Source organism: Anas platyrhynchos, chromosome 1, assembly GCF_047663525.1.
Source record: "Anas platyrhynchos isolate ZD024472 breed Pekin duck chromosome 1, IASCAAS_PekinDuck_T2T, whole genome shotgun sequence".
Lineage (NCBI taxonomy): Eukaryota > Metazoa > Chordata > Aves > Anseriformes > Anatidae > Anas > Anas platyrhynchos.
In genome coordinates, this window is record NC_092587.1 from 29,852,460 (window position 1) to 29,867,050 (window position 14,591).

The window sequence follows — 14,591 nt, forward strand, 5'->3', positions numbered from 1 at the left end:
AGTTATTAAGCAGGCGCTTCATCTATAGCACAAATATTCTGTCAACATCTATATTTTGAATTTGAAAATAAATACACGTTTTTAAAAATCATGTTTAGTTTGTAAGCAGTTTGCTACCAGAAGAAAATGTCTCACTGGTGAAATTGCTTCAAATAAAGAGCTCAAGAGCACCTGAGTTGCTAGCATCACTAATCTTTTCAGCTGCTTTAATGCTTTAATCCTTTTTTTTTTTTTTCCTTAATTTACTTTTTTAAGAGAGACATTGTATAGATATTTGATTTTACCTTACAATATTGTAAGGAAGGTCCTTGATGATGAGATGCCTTTGGAAATGGAAGGTTCTGTGTGAACAAGTGTAGTGCAAAGAGGAATTCATCTTATACATGCACTGCAATAAGATATAAATATTGAAAATATCAAAATACAATTTCAGCTAGAGAAAGATTTCCATGAGTGATTACAAGCAAATGAGCTTTGGTCTTTACATGGTGTTTTCACACTCTTGATACAAATGGAGCCTTCAGATAAGAGAATATTATGTGCACTGCAGACAAGAAAACAGTGTGCTTTATTCACAGAAAGCAGGCTGTAACGCAATCCTTAAAATGATTTCAAGTGAATTTCAGATAGCAAAAATATAAAGGAGAAGCAGTAAGTGGAGACTTCAGTACACTTCAGTATACCGTAGCTTTTAAAGGTTTTTGTATAAATCTAGCCTGATCTCTTCAGTGTTTCTGTTTTCCCTTGCAGATAGTATAGCATATTGGTCTAGACTCAGTCCTGCTGCTGTATTTTTCAGTCTGGTTGTAAGTAGGATACATTTGTTTTGCTGTCTATTTATACTCTTACCTAGTAACGCAGTACATAAAAACAACAAAGCTTTATTTCTCAAACAAACAAAAAATCTCTTTTATCACTTCTCTCTGAAGTATACCCATATAACGGCCATCTCAGTGGGACAGAAAAACATTGGGAACTACAATAAAGACAGACAAAATCAACAGTCTGCAATAGCTTATGTGACTAGATCAAATTGGTTTGCTTTTGGCTTGTTGTTTTTGTTTTTCTTTACAATCATTGCTTTTCAACAAAGTGTGTATCAATGTTTGTATAAGGAGTTGTTTTATTTTGTTGTTGTTGTTGTTGTTTTTTTTGATTTCAAACACTGTTATACCTGAATGACTTTCTGAAAAAAAAAAAAGAAAAAAGAAAAAAAAGAAAAAAAAGTAATTGTTTGTATTTCCAGAATTACGCTTCTTTTTTGCTCCCTTTTACAATTCCTTTACAGTGCAATGATATGACAGTGTTGACCAGAGCTCTCATGACGTCTTTGAATATGAAACATCTCTGAACAAATGCTTTATCATGTACATGCACAGTGCATAATTTTCTACCAGAACTACATCCCTGGGGAGAGACTTCCTGTAGAGGCTTTTCAAAATAAATTGGATCCTGCTTGAGAGGATTTTTAATTTCCCTGTTAAGTGTAATGTGCAGTCATTTCTTTTTAAGAGATGTTCTTGGAGAGGCTGTCTCAACAGCCACATTTTTGCACTGCAGACAGCATGCAGGTGTGCAGCACTAAAGGAAAGCCTCAGAGGGTTGGGTGGGATGGAGGAATGAAGTCCTACAAAGGTGCCTGACAGACTCCCACCAACAAGCTTTGCATGCAATCCTCTACTCCTGAACCACAGCTGTCCAGTTTGGCATGCAAACTGGCATGCAAATCTTCGTCTTCTTGGGTAGACATTCCAAGTTCCTCAACGTGTGCCTTCAAAGAGGTTTACAATGAAAAAATTTTTATTATTATTTTTTTGGTCCTCAGTAGTCTCCATTTTGGGACTGGTCATCTGGCTAGGTGTAACATCTCTTAACAGAAAATAAACTCTATTCCTTATATTTGTTTAATAAAGCCATCAGGCAAAAGTGAGCAAAGTTTATTCAAACTCAAAAATTTATTACCCCAAGATCCAGACTAAGGGAAATCTGTGGACAGGACTGTTGATCAGAGGAGGTTTATTTACTTTGCAGTTGCTTAATCATGTTTTAAAACCAGAAAACTGATTCTAAAAAATATGGTGTTTTTTTTTCTACCCAAGGTCTTTTCATAAACATTTTGCACACATAGCTTCCAGAAGACAAAGATAAATCTACATATGCTGTGCTTGACAGATTGCTATCAGTAGTACTCAGTTAACCTGTTTCTAGTTTGTTCATGTGTGTCTCCATTACAACTGCATCATTTCTATAACCATGCTGTAAGAAGATATGTCACTTTTTCCAGTCCCCCCACTCACAAAAATATATGTATATACATATATATGTATATATGTGTATAATATAAACGTGTACAATATAAAATACATATATTCTGTTCTCCTGCATACTTACAGCCTTATAGATCTCAAGTGATTTGTAACATCATCCTTATTTTCAGCTTCTGGTGCTCTTTTTGTGCAATTGCTTTTTCTATAATCCCGTAATGACCAGATGTCCTCTGTTTTCTGTCTGTAGTTCACTTAATCTTTGCCTGTCTGCAGCTCTGCTGTGCTACATCTCAATGCACTCTTTCATTCATACCTTTTATTTCCTTAGTCTTCTTTTTTGTCCTTGCCTTTCTCCATTTTTTTTCCTTGTCTTTAATCCATTTCACGTTTCCTTCAGACATTTTCATAATGTTACACTATTTTATCAGAAAATCCCTGAAGGATTTTACTTTCTCACTACATCTTGGGAACCACTGTTCATGCTGAATTCATGTCACTTGTTGAAGGACTGAGTGTGGAAAAACTGAAAGTAAAAACTAATTTTAATCTAGTTCTATCAGATATTGTCTGATTGTACACAAATGGATAAGGAAAGAACTTGTGGTACGAAATTCCCAACATCTTTCAGGTCAATGGGGAAACTGTTTGCAGTTAGCTCATGTATCTATTCTGTAATAGGGATACAAACAGGGAACTTTTACAACAAAACTCTCAAAGATGGTAACTAAAATTGTCATTGAGAGATCTGTGGGTGGTTTTATTTTTTTTTTTATTTTTTATTTTTTTTTGTGCATGTTTTGTTTTGATTTGTTTTGTTTCGGGGGGGAGGGGAGAGGGGGCGGGTTAACTTAACTTAAGTTCCCTGGGTTATTTTCTGCATAAAACTCATTATAGCAGCCAACCTCACTGGCAGACTGATTGGACATGGGTGCATCAGGAATACAGGGAATATTTCCACAAACTACTGTAGTAGTTTGAGGAAATATTCCCTGTATTCCTGGGGAATCCCTGTATTCCCCTGTATCCACACAGAGAGTGGACAAGGGAAAGTTCTTTGCTCCTAGAGTTACAATCTGTTGTGTTTCTTCAGAGCTTTAGGTTTTCCTCACAGTGTTGTGGTTCATGGTGTATAAGAAGGCTAGTACCCAAAATTGTCTAGAAAAGCTTCTCTAATAAGAAATTAAGGGTATAATTTTCTTTTGGCACCACTGGATTTAGAAATATTGTTGAACATAGGCAGGAAACAGTCTGACAGACAAGACAGATAATTTAGAGTTAAAGGAGGCTATTCTTTTGCACATTACCATGAAAAACAATGTATTTTTCTTCATTTACAACCCACCCACTTCACACCCTCTTCCCCATGTATATTTATTTAGTATCTTCAAATATTTGAAATATCTAATCAATGTTTTCACAGTGTCAAAGGAATCTCGGGAATTCTGGTGAGAAACATTTTTTTTGTCTGGGATTGAAAAATGCATACACCTGGAGTATGATCACCAGGCTGAATATTCAGCTCACTGGCTCCTCAGCTGCTAAATGTAATGCAAGACAGAATGGGAAATAGAGGCACTTCCTAATAAGAAATAATACTGTACACAAATACTCTTTCATGGTTGTATGTAAAATGTGAAAAGCTTACATTTTGAATGAATTTACACTGGCAAGAAGACAAAAAGTGGAATTGCTCTCAAATTACATAGAAGAACCTGTCACAGATCATTTAATACATCAAAAAGTCTGGATAAACACAGGAGTATACCTTTAGGATGGGATGGAAGACCTTAACAAGAAGCAACCAAGAAGTTAATGTGTTTTCTTTTCTCAGCTTGTTCTAGGAAGCAAAGAGATTGTGACTTCCATCTCTCTTTCTCTGAGCCCTAGAAGACATACTATTTTGTGGTCTTGAATCCACAGTCTCTATTTATCTTCCAAATTTGGTGATCCTGGGGAGCCATGAGACTAGATTCTGTACGTGGAAGAAGGAAAGTCTGATAAAGCTCACTCGGTTGAGTACGTCTGATAGGTTCCATGTTTCAGTATGTACATGTAATTCAAATATTTCATTTGATTTCCTGAAATGCTGAGCTAGTCTCTCATTTGGCATCTGAAAGAGATTTTTATTCTGTAGCAATACTGACAAACTGCCTAAAGGGATTTTCATTTTTATGCAACACTGGAGCATTTTAACGGATACTTAGAGTTTGATTGCCTTTCTTACTGGGATCATAATGGACCTGCATCTCCAGGAAAAAAACACTAGACATTTTCCTTTCCTTTCCTTTCCTTTCCTTTCCTTTCCTTTCCTTTCCTTTCCTTTCCTTTCCTTTCCTTTCCTTTCCTTTCCTTTCCTTTCCTTTCCTTTCCTTTCCTTTCCTTTCCTTTCCTTTCCTTTCCTTTCCTTTCCTTTCCTTTCCTTTCCTTTCCTTTCCTTTCCTTTCCTTTCCTTTCCTTTCCTTTCCTTTCCTTTCCTTTCCTTTCCTTTCCTTTCCCTTCTCTTTTCTACATATTAAAAAAAGGTTTCTTCTTCAGTGTGTTATCATCTGAGGGGCAGACACTGAAACTACTTTTTGCTGGATTTTTGTAGTTCATTCGGAACTCTGGAGTGATGTAGTTATGGACCCACTGATCCATGTGTATAAAAGATACTTGAAATTTCACTGTTGATCTCAATGCTCTGCACATTTGCTTCATTAAAAAAAAAAAAAAAAAAAAAAAAAAAACTTTCAGAACAAACAGGAGGTCTGTATGGCACCTGATTAGTGCTCTTCTGTCTTTTACTATTTTTTCAGACCTACCTTCTAAATCAAAAATCCTTGGGTGAATGTCTGAGCTTAGTGCATCTGTGACAAGTGTGTCTAGTGATAAGTTAAATAAAAACATTTTAAAAGTTAGATTTTTTTTTTTCCTCTAGTATTATGGAATGAAACATAATAGTAAAATTAAATACTTAAAAGCCAAAGCAAGATCAGGCAGTCTTAGGCATCTTCCCACTAACACGGAAGAAAAGTTATGCCTGAACACAATTTGGTTGCTGGTTTTGTGCCCAACAACCTCTCAGTTTAAGTCAGTTATACTGGAGTACTTTGTTGTGCATCTTTATATGACAAATTAGATATTCAATTAATTTAAATTAATAGAGTATTTAAACACTTTCCCCTGACCCTGCTCAAGGAAGACTTGGCACTTCTTTGTGTAGAGTGCTGAGTCTGCCAGGAACTGATACTCCTGGGAGAAAAAAAAAAAAAAAAAAAAAAGTGTTATAAAAAAAGTGTTATAGACCCAAATGAATGACTTGGGGAAGGGAATGGACAAAAAATAATTAAATAAGAAAAGCTAGCTAAAAACATACAGGGATTGCACAAGATGTGACTAATCTTGTTGAGATAACAGACCCTCTGTGAGTAAATCTGCACAGTGGGAAGATGGGTATTCGGAATGCACACTGTTTGGAAGAGATTAATTTAGAGGTAAAGGTGTTAATATAGATTTAGAAAAAAAACTGTTATTAAAATAAAGTACCTTTAAATTGCTAGCATTGTGAAAACATTTCTGTGATTTTTTCTATGTTTTCTAAAATGAGCAAAAAGACCAAATACTGAAAGTTTGTCCAACTCCCACTGGAAACAACAGGAATTTTGTATGTTTGTAACAGCAAAAAATCTTTCAATTGGAGAAAATTAGCCTATATTTAGTAGCCTACATATATCTGTTTTAAATTATAGCACTTAAAACAAAAGGTAAACACTAGTGAATCTCTGTGCAATGAGTAGTCAGCATCATTCATTGAGCTCCCATGATATGGTGCTGCTTGAATAACTATTTCTCTGCCATCTAAGCACTGGTACATTACACTGATGAGTAATGTGACAAGTAAAGTGCATGTGCGTGTAAAGTGCATGTATTCTGGACTTTTATTGCAGGTTTTCTCAGTAATAATGTCTCCTTTACTCCAGTCTAGCCAGCCCCTGCTCTCTCAGCCGCTCCTCAAAATACTTGTTCTTTAGACCATTCAGCAGCTTTGTTGCCCTTCTTTGGACATGTTCCAGCACATTGATGTCGTTCTTGTAGTGAGGGACCCAAAATTGAACACAGGATTCCAGCTGTGACCACCAGAGCTGAGTACAGGGGGAGAATCACTTCCCTAGTCCTGCTGGCCAGTATTTCTATTGCAAAGCAGGATGCTGTTGGTCTTCTTGGCCACCTGAGCACACTGCTGGCTCATATTCAGCCAATACCCCCAGGTCCCTTTCTGTTGGGCAGCTTTCCAGCTACTGTTCCCCTAGCCTGTAGTGTTGCATGGGGTTGTTGTGTCCCAAGGGCAGGACTCGGCACTTGGCCTTGTTGAACTTCATACAGTTGCCCTCAGCCTATCAGTCCAGCCTACCCAGATTTCTGTGTAGAACCTTCCTACCCTACAAGTGCATAAAGTTATAATTGTAAAATAGTAACACACATTTTAGAATTCTAAAATACCAATAACTGAAAAACAACTAAGGTGAATAAAGAATTGCACATTTTGCATAGAAAAAAATATTACTTTTATTACAGTGATCTGAGCTAAATTAGAGGTTTGTTCTCATACAGTCAATATGTATTTGAAGAAAAAATGAATCTGTCTTAAAGCTTCTTAAGAATATTAAGAAGAAATAGTTTCTAAAGGCTCTAAGAAGTCTCTAAGAAGATAACAGCAGTTAAGAAGATGAAAATTCAGAGAGTCTTCTCACATATTTTATCTCTAACCAACGTAGATTAGAAACATTATTTGTAAGGCAGACCTGAGTATGTATTTCATTCTAAATATTTTGCTTACATGCACATTTTGTGGATGCAAGTCAACATTAAGGCTCCAGCCTGAGATGGCATTCAGAGAGGAACTAGGTATGGGGGACTTTCTTCCAGGACACAAACTATCCTTTTTAGGTGAGGGGCACATCATTGCCAGCACAGTCATCTTGTGTGATCAGCTGCCTTTGTGGCAATGTCACATGGTTATTCCATACGTCCTGATAATTTTATTACTACCATTCATTTATTTGAATTGTACATAAAAATTAATCTGCCAGCCAAATTATATGGACTGCTGCTACAGTCATTGCCTAGCAAGAAATTTAGGTGGAGGACCAGGGTTAAGCAGTGTGAACATGATCCAGCTACACTGTGTTACTGCTTGACATCCATGCAGTCAGGCAATAAAATACTTTTAGGGGTAGATAGCTCCTTGATATTAAAATACATCCACCTATAGGTGGCCTTACACTCGGAAAAGCACTGTGCACACCTTAGCCAAAGTATTTCAACAAATGGATGCATGTGTATACAGCTGTGTATGGGATTAATCTGACAAATGCAGGCACCCGTCTCTTCTATTCATATATACTGAAAGAGTCATCCTACACTCTCTTCATCGTTAGAGAGAAATAGCCACTTTCAGAGCACAATGACTCTCACCCTAAGGTAGATGTTGAAAAGACATCTCATGAATCCTGCTTCAAAAATGTTCACTCCTCTCCACCAATCATGAAAGCAGCTCAGCTTGGTTATAAAACTGCATTGTAGACCTCTACAGTTGAGTACAATGTATCCTACCCCAGTGTCCAATTTATTGTAGTCTTTATTTATGGGAAATATTAATATTACAGAACATTAGAGAATACTACCTAAGGGATTTTTTATTTTTTACTGTACATATTTTAAGTATATCTTTTATCAGGGAATAAGTCTTATCATTGCTTTCAACAAAAGAACACAGCAAGACTTGTACCATTAGCAGCAAAGAGCAAATGCCACTAAATATGCCTAGTAGATTCTAGGAGGTAAGAGTCTGCTTGTATATATAAGCCACAGCCATATGTATAAGTAATTGGTAGTTCTATAAAGTAGTATAAAACCAATTTTTACATTAATATTTCTATTATCTTTTCCATAGCTAGATACATTCCAAGTTTTTGGTTTACACACAGAAGCGGAAAAAAATGAAACTAAAGATAAGAGCAAACAAACTTATTCAGATCTCTCTTATCTACAGAAAACCTACATTCACTAATATTCATACTTTGACTCTTGACATCTGAGAAATTTTCTGGCAGACAGTTCTGCTTTTACAGAGAAGGGACTACTGTCACTGGAATTGGAATAGAAGGTTAGAATTAGTTTTCTGCATAAACCTTCTCTTCAGAAAATGAAAGGTTTGGGGTTTATTTTGAGTCTGTAGCAACAGAGAAGTTAGTCATTCAAATGTCAAAAAAGAGAAACCAAAAAAAGACATGACCCAGTATTTATTTATTTCAACATTTTAATTAATTCTCCTAAGAAAGAACAGATCACAAACTAAAACAGATGAGAACTCTGGCTTATTCTGAAAGAACAAAATCTCTTTTCATGAAATCGGGAGCCTATTTATTATATTCAAATCCTGTCTATAACAATGACCTAAATCTGAGACAACTTCCTACTACTATATCATCTGTCATGTTAGACCGGTGACAGCCTTCCCTTTTTTTTTTTTTTTTTTTTTTTTTTTTTTCCTAAGATAAAATGAAATGCTGAGAAGTTTGGAATAAGAGAGAGATCACTGGCATTTCCATTCCAGCAGATAATTTTTAGGATGTCATGGATGTAGATTAGGAGTAGAATATTATACAAAAATCAGTTAACATATCTGTTCTACTAGGGTTCCAAATGTTTGTCCCTTACATTTCATTTTTTTGTAAGCCTAGATTCCATTTTTAAGAAGTGAATGTCAATAACCAAAATTATATTAAAAGTTTAAAAAATTATATATATTTCCTAATCGTTAATCTGGATAACTCTAAATTAAAATGAGGTAGTATCAGGCACAGATTTTCTAACTCCCACTGACTGTATCAGAGTTAAACAATGTCTTTGAAGGTCTCATGTTTCATAGTTTAAGAATATGCTTCTGTTTCTAAACATTCTTGTTTATAAAAAATATGCTAAATACTTCCTCCTTATCTCTTAAAAAAAAAAAAAAAAAAAAGTTAAATAATTAAATTTGCTCAGGTAACTCCAGTTTCTGAATCCAATGTAATTCATAATAACTAAATTGTTGCTGTTACTATACTTGTAGGTTATTGTAAAATATCTCCATAATCCCATTCAGAGCTCACTAATGTTCTATTATGATACCCCTTATGAAGCAAAAGTGTTCACAAATTCACACATATTCAATACATTCTGCTTTATAATGTATGAAGTAGCATTCATGTCCCTTTTTTCAAAAAACACCTTTTGCAACTTCAGTAGAGATGCACGTATTTCTCAAATGTTAAAAAATCCAGTGAAGCTCATGGTAAAGTTCTCAATAATCCCCACTAATATAATTCCATATACTCTATGATGTTGTCATAATACTGACAAAACCTGTTTTAAAGTTTGGCCAACATTATGACTTCTTTGTCCTTTAACAATGACATCCTTTTGAACATGGCTCGCACATTTTCTTTGTGGAAACAGCAGGATGCATTTATAGAGGTCTCTGTAAGGTGCACAGTCTGCGTGTTGTGAAATCGGGATGGGCTAGTATCAGAAGCGTGAGAAAATAGGTTCCCAGAAACCCTTACTTTAAGGAGTTGTCAAGAGTATCTTTTGAAATTTGGAGTGAAAATGAATGTGCTCTCTGTAAGTTTTGTGTAAGCATTCTTTTGTTCATAACGTAATGGGGTGAGCTGGGAGGAGAAATTCTATATCTTTTTCTCTCTCTGCTAAGATCCACAAGACGTTTCCCAGTCTGTCTGTGTTTCAGTGCCTTTTCTCATGAAATATAATCTTCAGGCTTTTCAAAACAAAACAATTAGAAAAATAAACACAATTTGGGTGGCTGAAATCCATAAATGATAGGACAAGGAGTTTGATATATCAGCAGTCAGCAGTGATTCTGTTAGCATTTTAATCTCAGGGAAGAAAGATCAGGAATAATATTAAATAAATAAATAAATTCTTCTTTATGAGATCTTTTGTTCACATGTTCACAACAGGCTACCTTTAGGTGCACTGCTGCTAAACTGTCCAATATCCCTCATTGCTCCACCTTCTGAATTGCCCATGACAAACTCAGATGAAAAGTTCCTATGCCCCCATGCCCACTTCTCTTTTTTTGCTTTTTTTTTTTTTTTTTTTTGAATGGCTCATTTATATTTAAGCCTTTGACAGAATTACCTGTCGTTATTCTATTTTTATTTCTGCATGTCCACAGTATTGTCTGGAAACCAATATAATTTCTACCTAAAGACATTATCTCTTCAAACCACCATAACCTTGTACTATCACAAGGCAGGAAAAGCTGGCCTTTCATGCTGTCTATAGTCACATATTATTCTGTAAATGACTTTAAATGTTTTTATGCAATGGACTACAAAGGCATGACAAGCAGAATATTAACAGTCACAATGAAGCTGAATATCCATTCAGACAAAAGTCTCTTGAACAACTTTGCTTCTGCCAACAGCCCATCCTTGTTTACACTTACCTGTTATCACACTAAGCAAATGTAAATGGCTTTTATGATTAATGTGGATGAGATTTAATTGTGCTCCTAGTTGCAGTAATACAGTATCCCTGTATTTTGTATTCTAGGACACCCATTCCAGTAAATAGAAAAATATAAATAAGTATTGTTTTCAGTCATAGAAAGAAGATATGTTAACTTCAGCTTTACAGGCTGTTTTACTCTAAATGTATTATACATTTTATGTGAATTTCATCAACTTTGCAAAGGATCGTCAATTATTCCTACATTATCTTTAATGGCATAAACAGAAGCATGCTCATTGACTCTACTATTTGCATGTTAAAAGGACTGTTGGAATAAAATAAGCTGTTCACTACACTTGATTCATTTCTTACTATAATGGGAAATACTGTCTTTGAATGGCTGTCTGATTTCAAAAGAGCATGCAATTATTTTAGATAATAAGAGTCCATAGAGAGAGTGTAGTAGCACCGTCTAACCAAACAGGACAATGCGCTGTTGATTTTTGACCTTCTAATGTTCCAAATTGTCAGAAATTTTCTAAGTGACCTTTAATGCTGCTGTATATTTGCCATTTTGTGTCAGCCTCTGATTTTCCTGGCTACGTGAGTTTGCACTTGCTGCTAATGTAAGCTTTTCACCTGAGCAAGTGATTTATGCACATGCCTGTGTGCACACGTGCACACACAGAGTAGGAATGCTTTGCTAGCTTCAAAGAATGAGAGCTGTGCTAGACTACAGATTACATCTCTCCCCTAACCTTACCCATTCAAACACTCACTGGTTTTGGTTAATAAAAAGCTTCTGATGTTTGAAAAATATTGTGCAGAGGTGAAGAATGTTTTTCAGACAAAAGGAAAAAACATACCTCAAAGTTCAGAAAGAATAACAACTAATTTTTCCCTACTAGAATTATTTATGTACTTAGAAGAAAAGCATTTCATTTTCAATGTGAATAAAACCTAATGGTAAATATACAGTAGTCTCTAAAAATGTGTATTATTTACCTGCACTTCTTCACTATACATATGAAAAATTCATCCTTTCAGTTTCTGGCCTACAGAGACTTTTCAATCATTAATGAATTGCTTTCAAAGGCCTATCACATTAATTCTCCAAGGCAAAGAGGTTGGAGGGGTATGGGATAAAGAATTTAAATCGAGCCACTGACAGATTTTCAGAGGCAATTTAAATCCAACCAGTGGAACTCTCACCATACCCGGTCTCTCTGGTAGGGCCCAGCTTCACCTTTCCCCTTCTGGGAAAGGTATTTAATGCAATTGTGAACCAGGATGAAAGGAACTGGCACAAGGAGGTTCAGAAGTCCCTGCAACCTCTGTTAGAGGGACAGGTAGACAGCAGAGGTCAGTGACTTGGATTTTAATCTTCCAGAAAACTGTCAGGTCATTTGATTGGAGAATCAAACAAGAATCATGAGCAATATTTGCTTTTATATGGGTAGCTCCATAGGAGAACTCTACCACCTAGTAGGAGGCTGGATTTCCTTCCTCAGTACTAAACAGTATATTGTATTTTCTTGGATATCCATTCTAACCGATATTCCAAACAACTTCAACCCTTCATTATAAAATACATTAAATAACTAAGAAGCTTTTCCAAAGACCAAAGTTAGTTTATTAATGCTAATGGGCCAGAACTTTCACCAGGAAGAAAGAAATCTGAAAAAGATAGGTATACCTTAAAATTATTCATCTTGCTTCCAATTTATTATTTCACCAAGATGGAGTCATTTATAGTGAGTTTTGAGTCTAAATTTATAGATCATGTTTTGTTATGTAAAAGACTAGAAGTTTACTGTAACTTCTTTCTGTAACCTTTCCCCCTCCATGGGGGTCCAGATGTTTGTAACTGAGGGTGCAAAGCCCAACTAGATAAGGCCTAAGTTCGTGACTTTGGCTCAGACTGCTGGAAAAATTTCAAAGTTGTGAGAAATTGCTGCAGGAAGATCTGTGGAGACATGCAAGATCAGAACAATGCAATTACAAAAGTATTCTCTGCATCACAGAGTAGTTTGTTTTCATTGCATATATCACTGTAACTGTTGTCACTGACATTTTCCAGAAAGAAATCAAAACTTTGTAGAGGTGGACACAGTGAAAAATCAGGCAAAAACTGTATTATTCCATAGAAATACTGCAATGATGAATGGCTATTCATAGATATGTGCAGTGTTACAAAGCTTGCCCTTACCTGCTGGGCTGCAGACATCAGGATCCTGGTCCTTTTCTTATGTAAATGTTGTTCCTTTTGGAAAAAAACTGCTGGCCCTGATGCTCAGATTTAATCTCCATGGAAACATGTTCACTGAGGAACAGGTTTGATGGGAAGTTAGGCAGTTGGACTGCTGCACTGCTCAGTCTTGCCCCTAGATTGAAGCCAGGACATAGATGGCACATGTGTTGTTACTAGCCATGCTGACAGAAACGATTGTGCCTAGGTTACTGTACAAACTGAGAACAACATTTTTAGAAGGTGGTTTTAATTTATGTGCACTACCTGCAGGAAAGTCATGAAAAGCCTTCAGTAATTTATTTGATTTCTTGCAGTACAGATATTTAGGTCTAAATGTGACATTATCTACATTGATATGAAACTAATCGAACTGAAAATTTGTAATAATATCTGTAGTTGTGTAATCCAAAATTATTTTTCACTTAAATGCATTGAAAGATGGTCTCAGTTTCTAAATTAGCAGTGCAACTCAGAACTAATATATATATATTGTTGGTTGAGTATAGGCAAAATATGTAGAAAGATTGTGGATGCTGCAAGGAATGGCACACATTTTGTAAGAAAACCTACAAAGTTACAACAGCGAAAGAAAAGAGGGAAACACCCCAAATTACATACATACACTGGTAAAATCTAACCAGAAGAAATTGCGTAACACCTCCTTGTTGCTTTTAGAGGCAGAAGAGACAACATTTTCCACAAACTTACCAAAAAAATCATAAAAAGCTCAACATTTATTTCATTTTTCTTTCAACTTTTTTAAAGTACTTTTCATGTTGACAATTTTTGCAAACATGCAGGCCTCTGTACCACTGGCAATTTGAATTCAAACAAAACCCTTCATTATAGTCTGAAATTATTCTATGCCTCATGAATTCAAGTCAGTCCTCATGCATTAATTTACCTACAAATCATTTGGACTCTGTTCCTTTAAAAGTGGTTGTGGTTTTCACAAGTACTGCTCATCTGTTTTGAATGACTAGTAGACTTAGTGCAAGAAGACTTGTGCTGTGCACCTGAAAGAGCTGAGGCTGTGAAACTACCTTTTTTACCAGTTTCAGCTAACTGGTTGAAAAGGTTGTTGATCCATGTACATCCCATCTCTCATCACCACCTCCTTCTTTATTTCAACAGCAGAATACTTTGTGCAATCTCTCCCTAATCCCATAAAAAAGAGTCATATGATATTAAGAGGTTCAAATTTTATATCTCTCCTAATGGCAGGAATTTTTTAAATGCAGTGGAATAGTGACATAAGCAATCCAAACAGTATGCTGGGGCCAGTAACAATGAGCAAGTGCACCCAGAAAACTTGTGAGCAAACAAATTTGCTTTTAAGAGAATGTGTGAGTCCTTCAGCTTTGGATAAAGCTACACTTCAATCAATATGTAGAAATAAAATCCATTAGCCTTGTGATGATGTGGTTGGGTTGGTTCCTGAAATGATATGGATGCTTGAACATATTTCCCAGATTTAAACGATTAGGCCCAAAAGTCAAAACAAAAAGCAGAATGCATCTAGGGCCTACACAGTAAACTGCTTTTGCATCATCACAAGTTGAATAAACATAACTCAG